The 12,982-nt window shown below is 42.4% G+C and overlaps 1 protein-coding gene and 2 pseudogenes across 6 annotated transcripts in view; all 3 read right to left on the reverse strand.

The window, feature by feature from the left end:
• The window catches only part of LOC311013232 (protocadherin gamma-C5-like), a gene marked incomplete at its 5' end in the record, with an annotated part of 293,577 nt that overhangs the window by 254,777 nt on the left and 25,818 nt on the right, over positions 1 to 12,982 (reverse strand). The gene's annotated exons all lie outside the window — the stretch shown is intronic.
• On the reverse strand, positions 1,511 to 8,845 carry LOC311013326 (protocadherin gamma-A4 pseudogene; annotated as a pseudogene). Its single transcript has 3 exons — positions 8,795 to 8,845; positions 8,287 to 8,551; positions 1,511 to 3,264 (listed from the first exon to the last, which is right to left on the reverse strand). The product of its transcript is annotated as a protocadherin gamma-A4 pseudogene (transcript).
• LOC311013327 (protocadherin beta-15 pseudogene) lies at positions 9,880 to 12,297 on the reverse strand (annotated as a pseudogene). Its single transcript has one exon. The product of its transcript is annotated as a protocadherin beta-15 pseudogene (transcript).

A 12,982-nucleotide genomic window follows, 5' to 3' on the forward strand; every position in this document is an offset into this window, starting at 1 on the left:
CCATTTGCAAAACACAATGAAAAGAGCAATACGGTAACGGCGCAGCTTCGTAATGCGAGCGCAGTGGCAGCCACCATGACGTCGATTTGAAACAGTCAACGTTTCGTAGTCAGTGTGCAGAAACACGGAAAAACGAAGAAAACAAGCATATAAAGCCAAATCAGCACAGTCCAATGCCACGTCTCTGCCTCACTGGACGATCAACTACAGCACGGTGAGTTACATTGTGCATCGAGAATAGTGGGTGGATGTCCACAGTCCAACTATTACAGCTGGTGCATAGCGACATCGCGAGTCTCCTCTCAAAATTACATCCACTCGCAGCGAATATGTACAAGCAGTACAATTATGAAAGCAGCATGAGCAAATCCCTTTACAGCGGTAATGATATACTGCAACACCTTAGGACGTGTGAAGAGCATCAAACATAAAGGCCACGCATAAAACACCAGCATTCTTTCACAAGGGCACCTCCTAATAAGCACAGCTTTTTACAACACGGCAATACAAATGAACTGATCCTTTACATCCTTGTCGTCAAGTTGAGTATGACTTTTAGCTTGCATCATGGAACACATGTGTTTGTGCTTTAAATGTCTTGAAACGGTGTGCCATCAACCCACGACAACTGATTTGTAAAATAAATTTATATTTGTATACAGTGAGAAAGACAACAGTCTATGCCAAATTATCTAAAATACCGAAATAAAAACAAATGCCTTGTTTAAATAATGTATGGAATGACTTATGGTAATGATATTACACTGATATCTCAATATACTGTGTAGAGAGAAACGAGGGGAGACACACAAGCTATTAAGGACAAAAAGAACAGTGTTTGAATAATTGCAGGATTCAAATCACTTTCCTCAAATTGTCTACATTGTTGCACAGGTTATTCAGTAAATGCAAAATTAAACAAGTTAGGCAAAGAGCTGGATTTCATTGCAAAAGGCAACTGATAATGATTAAGAAAATCAAATATCACAAAAAACAGCAAATTAATCATTATGGTTATAATGCAGATGACCTGGGACAGTAATTAAGATGATCATCGACAATAAGAAAAGACTCCTCAAATCTTGAGAACATGTGGTTGTATGGTAGAGAAAGAAGGAAGGAGATTTCCAACATGTATGATGGGTGGTAATGGAGATACCTAACAGTAAACACCATAATATATTTAAAAAAACATCTGATCAATTTTACCCTCAATAACAACTGAGACTGAGAGAACACCAAAGAAGTTGTCAGCAATTCAACAGTTTCAACAATTAATGAGGCATATTTCACTGACTGTGTTCCCTATGGACATTGTGGCAATGACTAAACGTTTGTGAGCATTAATGACACAGGAATAAATGTGCCAATGAATTAAAAGTCAATATTCTCTTGATGTGTGTCCAAAAAACAAAATATCTAAGACAGGTCGAAAAAAAACAACCAAGGACCACTGTAGTGAGCACAAAATACCCAACACGTTTCACTGATTTAAGTTGGAAATGATGTGTCAAACGTTTGATGCTCTTACCTCAGGGGAAGCATCACATTCCCCAAACGCATCAGCAAAGTCTGATGGACTTTTCCTCAGAGTCTGGTCAGCAGGCAGCGTGTTGTCATTGTAAGATGACACGAACTTAAAGTCACTGGTTCTAGAGGCTGTTGTCAGGTAGGCGTCATAGTTGTAAGCGCTGCGTAAAGTTCCTGTTCCGTCAACATCTGCGTAATTAGGAGGGAGATACGCGCTGGGGATGGCAACTGCTCCATCAAACAACAGTCTGGGCTTTCTCCTGCGACAAAACCTCACACCGAGGATGATGATGATGAAGGTCAGGAAAAAGGTGGACACAGACACCAGCGCGATGATCAGATAAGAGGTCAGCTTGGAGTTCTTCTCATCGTAAGAAATATCCTTCAGTTCTGGCACCTCAGCCAAGTTATCAGAAATCAGTAAATACATGGAACAGGTGGCAGAGAGAGAGGGCTGTCCGTTATCTTTCACTGACACAATGAGGTTCTGTTTCATGCTGTCAGACTCAGAAATGTCCCGCTGTGTCCTGATCTCTCCGCTGTGGAGACCGATAGTGAAAAGTCCCGGATCGGTGGATTTGACTATATGATAGGACAGCCAGGCGTTCTGTCCGGAGTCCGCGTCCACCGCTATCACTTTGGACACCAGAGAGCCTCCGTGTGCAGCTTTGGGGACCAGCTCGGTCATGAAGGAGTTGCCCTCCGGGGCGGGGTACAGTATCTGAGGAGAGTTGTCATTCACATCCGATATGAAGACACTGACGGTCACGTTGCTGCTGAGCGGAGGAGAACCGTTGTCTCTGGCCGTCACGTGGACTTTAAAACTCTTGAACTGTTCATAATCAAACGACCTCACAGCGTGGATCACCCCCGTATCTCCGTTAACAGATAGATAGGAGGACACCGGGGCACCGTTTACCTCACCAGGTAACAGAGAATAAACCACTGTACCGTTTTGTCTCCAGTCGGGGTCTCGAGCACTAACGGAACATAAAGTGGAGCCAGGTTTGTTATTCTCAGTCACATATGCACTGTAGGACTGTTCCTCAAACACAGGTGGGTTGTCGTTGATGTCTGCTACAGATAAGTGGACAGTTTTAGAGGAGGACAGAGGTGGAGAGCCCTCGTCAGTGGCAGTGATGGTAATGTTGTAATCAGACACTAGTTCACGGTCCAGTTGTCCTGTGGTCACCAGAGAATAATAGTTTTTAATAGAAGGAACCAACTTAAAAGGGGCGTTTCCCTGAATGGAGCAGCGGACCTGTCCGTTAGTCTCAGAGTCTCTGTCCTGCACGTTAATGATGCCCACCTCTGTACCAGGTGACACGTTCTCAGGTATGGGATTGGTCAGTGATTTCAAAGTAATAGCAGGTGGGTTGTCATTGACATCAGTTATATCTATAATTACTGTGCAATATGATGAAAGACCTGGTCCATCTTTTGCTCGTATCCGCAGTTCAATTGAGGTCTCAGTCTCATAATCAACAGAGCCAGCGACTCGTATGTCCCCTGTCTTATGATCAAGTGAGAACAACGAGACGTGATCATCAGAAACATGATCAAAACTGTACGTGATATCACCACTGGATCCCGCGTCCGCATCAGAAGCGCTCACTGTAATAATGACTGTGTCTACAGGAGAGTTTTCCGGCAGACTGGCTTTATAAACATCCTGGCTGAACACTGGGGCGTTATCATTAGCATCCAGCACAGTGACGTGAATGATCGCAGTGCCTGATCTCTGAGGAGAGCCTCCATCTAGTGCTGTAAGCACTAATTTTAATTCGCTCTCTTGCTCTCGGTCTAATTCTTTTACTAAAACCAATTCGGACCGTGTTCGCCCACCGCCCGCTGTATCTACGTTAATGGTGAAATGCTCATTATTTTGTAAAGTGTAGCGCTGTACGGTATTTGTACCGATATCTGCATCATGGGCTTCGGTAAGTAAGAATCTAGCTCCTTTGACTGCTGATTCTGTTATTTCAAATGCAATCAAGTCCTCACTAAACTGTGGGGCGTTGTCGTTTATATCTTGCACATGAATACTGATCCGATGGAGCTCCAAAGGGTTTTCCAAAACAAGCTCTTCTTTTAAAACGCACGTTGCCTTCTTGCCACAAAGGCCCTCCCGGTCGATCCTGTCAATAACAAACAAATCTCCGGTGCTCAAATTAATATCCGAATACCGCTTGTCATTGCTGTCTGTGTCGATGCGAGCTTTACGCGAGGATAGCGTGGACATCCCGAGGCCGAGATCCTTCACTATATTCCCAATCACAGACCCGCGCTTCATCTCCTCTGCAATAGAGTAGCTCACGTCTCCATATGCCAAATGCAAGCTGATGAAAATGAAAACAACACAATAGCGATCCATAGAACTTCTTCGGTGCGCTGTATTCCCCATGATCGACCAGGCGTCCCTCCTTCCCTGGCCAGTCATTTCAAAGTAAACAAAGGCTGTCCTTGTTGTTATTAATTATCCGAATATCATCCACGGGGTAGGCCTTTTTCTTATCGTCCTTAACCGACAGACGCAGAGCAGAACAATAACGCTTTGCAATGGTGGAAAAGACTGCATGAAGCTGAGGACACTTGGCCTATGTTGGTGCACAGTGACACCAAGAGTTTAAATCAGTTATAGCACTCAAACTAAAATAGGTCGACAGCTTTACTGGCTCTATTGAGTCAAACATTTTAATTCAGTCTCGTTTGTTTATTATAACGACAATGTCATATAGATTGCATAATGCATCTCTTTACTACTACAAATTACCATGAAACTGTTGTGATTACCTTATCTATTGCCATATATTTAGAGGCTCCAGTGACTTTTATTGACCCCTGAATAGTTTTATTTGCACTGTGTTGTTCATGAAAAGGGCTGTAAAAACAAATAAACGTAAAGACACTGCAAAAGATGCTACTGTACTACACAATACTAACTGATGCATTTGATTATTCATTAAACAAATAATAATCCATCACAATAAAATAGTTACAAGATGAGTAGACGACACATACACTGATCAATTTGATTGAAAATGTAGCAGAAAATTGTGCCATGAACCAAAACTAAAACGTATAAGGTTGGGTAACGTTGACACACAAAGCAAAGCATTCAGTAAGTATACATCATCCTTTCAGCAGACTTAGAGACCATCATGACTCACTTAGCATCACATGCAGGGTCAAAGGAGTGACAAGAGGATGAATGAAAGGGAGACCCAGAGACAGAAAACCCCCTTTTCTGCAATGGAAATATTATTTGAAAGTGCTCACATTTTCTATTCGCTGGATTTTTTTTTTACATGTGTAGTAAAGATGTTTGATTTAAGTTTGATTGGACATATACTGTATTTACCAAAACAATTAGCTTCAACTGAAAACCCTTGTGTAGTATTTCAGTGGGTTCACATTTTGTAGCTGAAGGACATATAAACAATTTATTTGAACTGATTAAAACACCACCTAAATGAAGTACTAGCACAACAAAATCCATTATCACACACAATACTTATTATCCTAATAAAATTCACAATGTTGTCGTGCATATAGTTGATGAATATCTCCAAAAGAGATGGCATACTTGTGAGTGATTGTGTAATATATTAGTGTGACAGCACTGTGCAATTCAGACACCCAAACTTTTCATTTCTAAATGATATCAAGTTGTGCCTCACTCAGCACAGAGGCGCAGGCTTATTTTATGACTGTTATTTGTCAACTGAAAAAAAGGTAAACTGCAAAATGTGTCTATGAAATACTATTTTCCAACAAAATAAATAAGAATATGCAGTGATGATCTTTTGAACAGCATTCTGTAGTTTCTGAGTTTTCCCAATAAGCAGGTGAGGGATTGGTAAAAAGACGAAGACAACAACGCTGACAGCATAAATGTTGTCCAGTCTCATGGTTAACTATGTCTTCAGGTTAATACTGTATAATTGAAGTTGAGATCTGAAACAATCACAAACTAATTGATACATTTTCCATGAAGAAAAGACTTATACATACAAATATGTCACTGTACTTTCCTCCAAAGCCAGTATGGACGTAAACACTGAGGACATCACTTAGCATTATAGGAAAGTGCCGATCTAACATATCTCAAAAACCCTGTGTAAGTAACTACTCTACTTGCTCAATACAGTGGAACTGAAAAAAAAATATCTCACGGCAAAAATAGTTTTTTGTTATTCAGCAATTAGTACATGAAGTGGAAAAAAGAAAGAAAAAGCCATGACTAACAAGGTCAGAAAATGACACTTTTTACAAATTGAGGCAGCTGATAATCAGGTTTGAACTGTTATGCAACTGCTGTCAAAAACGTACTATTCAAGAGTTGGGCTGTTATAAAAAATTAACAATTTTACACATAGAGGCATGGAATAGAGTAAGAAAACTCATAATACTTTCCTCCCTGTTCCTATGTTCCTGCCACAGTACAGTATTGCTGCTACAGATACTGTAACAGCATGAATCCTAATCTGAAAGACACACTATGTTTCAGAGAATATTATCAATGACAGCCATACTTTGATGTATGAAGCACCCAAGTTTGATCACATACACAGTACACTGTGTTTGATAAGTTGAAATCAATGTTTAAGGTTAAGAAAAGTAGGTTTCACAAAGTCAATATGTATCAAGTCTAGAATGCCTTGGAAAGCACAATTTCTAAGGTAACAAAGTATTCACTCAGTACTATAAAACTATTATGCAGAGCTGGGCAATAACACTATATCAACTAAATTGCAATAACCAATGTACAGGTAGTTAACAATGAAGCTTTCAGCAAACACATATGTACCGTCAAAAACCTTATCAACAAATTAAAATTATTTGTGTCAACTATTTGGATAAATGTGAATACTTGTTAAATATATAGATAATGTGGTGCAAAAACAGTGCTTTAAAATGACCATCTAAAAATAAAAATTCCAGTATAATATCAGTGGTCAATCTAAAAGGGAAGGACGGGAAATAATCATGAATCAACTAAGTATAATACATTGGGTCCTACCTCTAGAGACTCCTCTGAATGACCGAATACTTCAGCAAAGTCTGATGGACTTTTCCTCAGAGTCTGGTCAGCAGGCAGCGTGTTGTCGTTGTAAGATGACACAAACTTAAAGTCACTGGTTCTAGAGCCTGTTGTCAGGTAGGCGTCATAGTTGTAAGTGCTGCGTAAAGTTCCTGTTCCGTCAACATCTGCGTAATTAGGAGGGAGATAAGCGCTGGGGATGGCAACTGCTCCATCAAACAACAGTCTGGGCTTCCTCCTGCGACAAAACCTCACACCGAGGATGATGATGATGAAGGTCAGAAAAAAGGTGGACACAGACACCAGCGCGATGATCAGATAAGAGGTCAGCTTGGAGTTCTTCTCATCGTAAGAAATATCCTTCAGTTCTGGCACCTCAGCCAAGTTATCAGAAATCAGTAAATACATGGAACAGGTGGCAGAGAGAGAGGGCTGTCCGTTATCTTTCACTGACACAATGAGGTTCTGTTTCATGCTGTCAGACTCAGAAATGTCCCGCTGTGTCCTGATCTCTCCGCTGTGGAGACCGATAGTGAAAAGTCCCGGATCGGTGGATTTGACTATATGATAGGACAGCCAGGCGTTCTGTCCGGAGTCCGCGTCCACCGCTATCACTTTGGACACCAGAGAGCCTCCGTGTGCAGCTTTGGGGACCAGCTCGGTCATGAAGGAGTTGCCCTCCGGGGCGGGGTACAGTATCTGAGGAGAGTTGTCATTCACATCCGATATGAAGACACTGACGGTCACGTTGCTGCTGAGCGGAGGAGAACCGTTGTCTCTGGCCGTCACGTGGACTTTAAAACTCCTGAACTGTTCATAATCAAACGACCTCACAGCGTGGATCACCCCCGTGTCTCCGTTAACAGATAGATAGGAGGACACCGGGGCACCGTTCACCTCACCGGGTAACAGAGAATAAACCACTGTACCGTTTTGTCTCCAGTCGGGGTCTCGAGCACTAACGGAACATAAAGTGGAGCCAGGTTTGTTATTCTCAGTCACATATGCGCTGTAGGACTGTTCCTCAAACACAGGTGGGTTGTCGTTGATGTCTGCTACAGATAAGTGAACAGTTTTAGAGGAGGACAGAGGTGGAGAGCCCTCGTCAGTGGCAGTGATGGTAATGTTGTAATCAGACACTAGTTCACGGTCCAGTTGTCCTGTGGTCACCAGAGAATAATAGTTTTTAATAGAAGGAACCAACTTAAAAGGGGCGTTTCCCTGAATGGAGCAGCGGACCTGTCCGTTAGTCTCAGAGTCTCTGTCCTGCACGTTAATGATGCCCACCTCTGTACCAGGTGACACGTTCTCAGGCATGGGGTTCGCTAATGAATTAATATGTATCACGGGGGCATTGTCATTCATGTCAGTTATCTCTATTACTACCTTTGTTTCTGAAGAAAGGCCATAGCCATCTTTCCCCTCAATTAGCATTTCAAATTTAGTTTCCTCCTCATAGTCAACAATTGTTGCTACTGTAATTTGACCAGTAATTTCATTTAATGAAAATAATTGTTTTGCAATATCACTTATTCCACTGAATTCATACACTACTTTACCATTCACACCTTCGTCTGCATCAGTAGCACTAACTGTCACTACAACAGTGTCTACAGGAGAGTTTTCAGGTAGAGTAGCCTCATAAACGGTCTTGCTGAAAACTGGGGCATTGTCGTTAGCATCCAATACAGTTATTTGAATGGCTGCGGTACCTGATCTTTGTGGGTTTCCACCATCGACGGCTGTTAGCAATAACATCACCTCTCGCTCTTGTTCACGATCTAATTCTCTGTCTAAAATGATCTCACTGTATTTTGTACCAACAGAATTAGTGAGTACATTTAGATCAAAATACTTGTTTTTTTGTAAAATATAGTTTTGCACAGCGTTTTGTCCTATGTCTGCGTCGCGTGCCGCATTTATTCTGTAGCGAGAGCCTTTGGGAGTTGATTCACTAATATCTAGTTTAACGACATCCTTAACAAAAACAGGTGGATTGTCATTTACGTCCTGAATCTGCAAAGATATCCGGTGTGATTCAAGTGGATCCTCAAGCACCAATTCAAATTTCAAAACGCATGAAATCTTCGCTCCACAGAGCTCCTCCCGGTCAATGCGACCAGCGACGACCAGTTCTCCGGTATCAACGTTTATCTCACAATAACGTTTACGGTTTCCTTCGAGGACAATGCGAGCCTTACGAGGTGGGAGTCTGCTTACTTGAAGCCCGAGGTCCTTGGCTATGTTTCCAATGACCGAGCCGTGTTTCATTTCCTCGGGAAAAGAATAGCTCACATCGCCATTAGAGAGCTGTAATCCGCAAAGCAAAAGAAGCGAGCCACAGAAAAGGTTCATTTGCAATCCCTTATATGCCATCCTCCAGCAATCAAAACGAATCGTCAATTTAAAAAGAAGACGAAATGAGCATTCCTCACAAACACACGGAGTAATGCGTATGTGTGTGAATGAACCAAGACTAATATTGTAATGGCAGACAATGACCAGGGAAAGTGTGGGTGGAGACGCTTTACTATCTCAAATGCCGAGCCTATTTCACTTTTCGATTGGTAGACAGCGACACTCACAGCATGTCTGAAAGATTACAAAATACAGCCACCCTGCATGCTGTAAAAACACATGGAACTCAACTGATCTGAAAAGATCTCACCACTGATTGATAGAAAGATTACAACTGTCTGATTATGAGTTTGTCGTGTAAAATGCCATTTTTCACATGCATACTATAGGCCAACAAAAATAGAACCACCCAACTCAATGCTTTACAATGCAACAAAGCGGTACTGGACTGCGTGATATTAGTAAGGGTTTCTACAATGTGCATCTCATTTACATCCACCCGATATTGTTGCATTCAGTTATCATGTAAGCGGATTCTATTATCGCTGTTTACATCTAAATGTTGAATGGTGTCAGAGATACTACACAATACTGTGCTGTGGATAACAGTATTAGAGTAGGAAGCACGCAAAAACCCAGAAATTATATGAATAATATGTACAAAAGAATAGCTTCAACTGCCACTACAACATTTAATTTGAAAGTGTGATCTCAAATTGGCTGAATGTCGGCGTTAGTTCAGTTCGATCAATGTCAGCGACAGACCATAACCGATTTGAGCAGACTTCTTAACAATTTAATATGTGTCATTTAATTAAATGCTAGTTTGAATTAAAATTATTTCGATGAATCCAATTATATCATTATGGTTATTGACATTGACCTCATTTCAGTGATTCAGCACAACGGATAGTTATTGATTACAAAACAACATATTAAAACTATTTTTAGGTGAAGCCTACCTCCAGTGAATCCAGTGATTCCCCAAATGTTTCAGCGAAGTCTGATGGACTTTTCCTCAGAGTCTGGTCAGCAGGCAGCGTGTTGTCATTGTAAGATGACACAAACTTAAAGTCACTGGTTCTAGAGCCTGTTGTCAGGTAGGCGTCATAGTTGTAAGCGCTGCGTAAAGTTCCTGTTCCGTCAACATCTGCGTAATTAGGAGGGAGATAAGCGCTGGGGATGGCAACTGCTCCATCAAACAACAGTCTGGGCTTTCTCCTGCGACAAAACCTCAAACCGAGGATGATGATGATGAAGGTCAGGAAAAAGGTGGACACAGACACCAGCGCGATGATCAGATAAGAGGTCAGCTTGGAGTTCTTCTCATCGTAAGAAATATCCTTCAGTTCTGGCACCTCAGCCAAGTTATCAGAAATCAGTAAATACATGGAACAGGTGGCAGAGAGAGAGGGCTGTCCGTTATCTTTCACTGACACAATGAGGTTCTGTTTCATGCTGTCAGACTCAGAAATGTCCCGCTGTGTCCTGATCTCTCCGCTGTGGAGACCGATAGTGAAAAGTCCCGGATCGGTGGATTTGACTATATGATAGGACAGCCAGGCGTTCTGTCCGGAGTCCGCGTCCACCGCTATCACTTTGGACACCAGAGAGCCTCCGTGTGCAGCTTTGGGGACCAGCTCGGTCATGAAGGAGTTGCCCTCCGGGGCGGGGTACAGTATCTGAGGAGAGTTGTCATTCACATCCGATATGAAGACACTGACGGTCACGTTGCTGCTGAGCGGAGGAGAACCGTTGTCTCTGGCCGTCACGTGGACTTTAAAACTCCTGAACTGTTCATAATCAAACGACCTCACAGCGTGGATCACCCCCGTGTCTCCGTTAACAGATAGATAGGAGGACACCGGGGCACCGTTCACCTCACCAGGTAACAGAGAATAAACCACTGTACCGTTTTGTCTCCAGTCGGGGTCTCGAGCACTAACGGAACATAAAGTGGAGCCAGGTTTGTTATTCTCAGTCACATATGCGCTGTAGGACTGTTCCTCAAACACAGGTGGGTTGTCGTTGATGTCTGCTACAGATAAGTGAACGGTTTTAGAGGAGGACAGAGGTGGAGAGCCCTCGTCAGTGGCAGTGATGGTAATGTTGTAATCAGACACTAGTTCACGGTCCAGTTGTCCTGTGGTCACCAGAGAATAATAGTTTTTAATAGAAGGAACCAACTTAAAAGGGGCGTTTCCCTGAATGGAGCAGCGGACCTGTCCGTTAGTCTCAGAGTCTCTGTCCTGCACGTTAATGATGCCCACCTCTGTACCAGGTGACACGTTCTCAGGTATGGGATTGGTCAGTGATTTTAGATATATCACTGGGGCGTTATCATTTACATCAGTGACGTCAATCATCACTTTGGAATCAGATGAAAGTCCATAACCGTCTTTGGCATCGATGCGCATTTCGTATTTTGAATTACTCTCAAAATCAAGTGGTCCGATGACTTTTATCTCTCCGGTTTTACTGTTCAGTGAGAAAACATGTTTAGCTCTTTCTGAGATGCGGCTAAACTCATATGTCACTTCTCCATTGACTCCCTCGTCTGCATCAGCTGCACTTACAGTGACGACTACAGTATCAAGTAAAGAGTTTTCAGGTAGAGTGGCTTTATAGATGGCTTGGTCAAAGACCGGGGCGTTATCATTAGCGTCCAACACACTCACGACTATATTGGTTGTTCCTGTTCGCTGTGGATTGCCACCATCTACGGCGATCATCATGAAATTTAAATCGTGTTCCTTTTCACGGTCTAGCTCTTTGTCCAACACCAAGTCAATGTTCTTAGATCCATCAGCATCGTCTCGAACAGATAAAACGAAATGCTCATTCTTTTGTAAACTGTATTGTTTCACCGTATTTTGTCCGATGTCCGCGTCATGTGCTTCGTTGACGCGATATCGAGCTCCTTTGAAAGCCGATTCTCTTATTTCGAGTTTAATTATATCCTTTGGAAACACGGGTGAGTTGTCGTTTACATCCTGGATGAGCAGTGCAATGCGGTGCAGCTCCAACGGGCTCTCTAGTACCAATTCGAATTTAAGCACACACGAAACCTTGTCCGGACACAGCTCCTCTCTATTAATCCGTTCCCTTATGATGAAATTTCCTGTTTTTTGATCAATATCGCAGTAGTGCTGATAGCTGTCCTCAGTATCAATACGGGCTTTACGAGTGAACAACGTCCCTACTTCCAGCCCGAGGTCCTTGGCGATATTTCCAACAATGGATCCGGGTCTCATCTCCTCTGGAACAGAATAGCTGAGGTCTGCAGTGGTGATGTGGACGAAGACAACAAAGCCGCAGAAAAAACTTAAAAACGATTTTCCGATTTGGTCCATTGCTTCTCTGAAAAAAGATACGCACACGCAAATGACGTTATAGCTGATAAAATTCCGATGTAATGGTAAATTTAAGAGCGCCGCTCCTACAACAATGGCAGCTCCGACTTTAATGCTTGCGTTACTCCGTCTGCAGTGGGTGGAGATATGAACCTCCTCACATCTGCGAGTGAGCAGCGACGCACTGAGTTAGTTTGGAATATTGCAAATGAACAACTAAGATATCAGGATACGTTACACAGTTGCTGTCATGGTCAACACTGGAAAGTCTTCAGTGAACGTTGGGCCGTGAAGTGAGAGTATTTTACTGCGAAGAGTTGGTGTAATAGACGCGTACAGAGAAAACTCAATTCAGCACCATGGACAGCGCTTAAACAGTGAGGTGTATACACAACGCTTTCCCTCATTTTATATTTCTGTTTTAAAGTATGGATAATGCAGACTGACCACTGAACATGAAATATAATTCTGATAGGATGTTTTACAACATTTCCAAAGGTACAACGGCAAAAACATGCTTCAGTGTTAAACATCAGGAGGCCTACAAAGGACTTGCATCTGATTTCCACACATATCCTTTATATAATAAGAGGCTATTTTATTTTCTCTGTGCACCATTCAGTGGTTAACAACAGATAATTTTAAGCATGAAATCCAATAGGCATGTGTGGGGCTGTCTGAGGGTCTCAATAACTTC

The sequence above is a fragment of the Eutrigla gurnardus genome (assembly GCF_963514095.1).
Source record: "Eutrigla gurnardus genome assembly, chromosome: 5".
Taxonomy (NCBI): domain Eukaryota; kingdom Metazoa; phylum Chordata; class Actinopteri; order Perciformes; family Triglidae; genus Eutrigla; species Eutrigla gurnardus.